Here is a 1,401-nt window from a genome sequence, read left to right as displayed (position 1 = left end):
AAAAGCTGCCTACAAAGTAGAGTCTAAGTTTTGGGGACCTTTCTTTGTTGATGGGGCACCACTCAAAATAAGAAGAAACCACTGAAAACATACTCTAATAAATGGAATATGTAATATATGAAGTGTGAATCCAGAAACACTAAAAGCTGTGAAAAAAGAAATGGAATGCATCAAGATTGATAGGCTAGGCATTAATAAGTTGAAATGAATGGATTGATTTTGACCATTTTGAATTGGAGAATCATATGATCTACTATGGAAGAAATGAGAAGTTAATTTACTATGCCAGGAATGAAAAGTCAGGAGAAATGTTGTCACATTAATTATAAAACAGAATATTTCAAGATGCATCATGAAGTACAATGCTACTTGTGATAGGATAATATCTATAAGCATGTAGAGAAGATCAGTTAACACTATTATCCAAATTTATGAACTGACCATACAAACTAATGATGAACAAATAGAATTCTACCTTCTTCTATCTGGAATTGATCAGACATGAAATCAAAATGTCTTGATACTTATGGCTATTGGGTATATTAAAGCTATAAGCAAAGAAGAAAGATCCGTAGTTAGAAAATATGGCCATAATGATAGGAAAGAAGTTGAAGATTTCACAATAGCCTCCAATGGAATGCCAATGGACATGTTTTTGACAAACTGATGCAGCACTAGAAGCAAAGGCATCAATTCTTGGAGACCTTTTTTTTTTGCCAATGACTTAAATGCAGCTTGAACAACTTTTTTCAGTACCATTGGTTCTTGGTCAGATGCTTCCTCTTGAAATGACTGACTCCAACCCGTCCTTTGGGGTACAGTGACTGTGTGCTCCTTCTCATCGTCTTTTGATACTCCCTGCATCATTCAATAGTTTGCCCCTAGAATCCTTCAATATTGCAACTCAATTCTTTCAACTTGTGATGTGCTGGACATGTTTTTCCTTTCTGGTTTTCTGATTTTAGGTCTTTGAAGTTTTATTTATTGTCCAGCTTTCCCATGTCTAGAAGAAAATTGAAAATATCTTGGCTTATATCAGGTGCATCTTTACATTAAGTTGCAAACCATACTGAAGGCTCCAGTCCTCGGTCCTCATCAGCAAGTGCTCCAAATTCCTCTCACTTTCAGGAAGTGAATTATGTATGCCCCCAAATTTGGATGTCAGTTATCTGGCCAACCCACTGGTAAGTATCCACATTTCTGCCCTTTCCAAAGAAAGTTAACCCAACAAAATGCAGAAATTATTGAAGAATATCATTAATATTGCTTGCAAGCAACTTTTTGAAGAAAGGAACTTAAAAAGGTTTGCAGCAATATATTGGCAGGGAGCAGCCAGAAATTCCAACCAAAATCAAAAGAGGATGTGGCAGGCAGGTGTCACTGATGATGTCAGATGGATTT

Source organism: Echinops telfairi, unplaced genomic scaffold (assembly GCF_000313985.2).
Source record: "Echinops telfairi isolate 266 unplaced genomic scaffold, ASM31398v2 ScPeMD7_3533;HRSCAF=4204_0, whole genome shotgun sequence".
NCBI lineage: Eukaryota > Metazoa > Chordata > Mammalia > Afrosoricida > Tenrecidae > Echinops > Echinops telfairi.
This window is presented reverse-complemented; position numbering follows the sequence as displayed.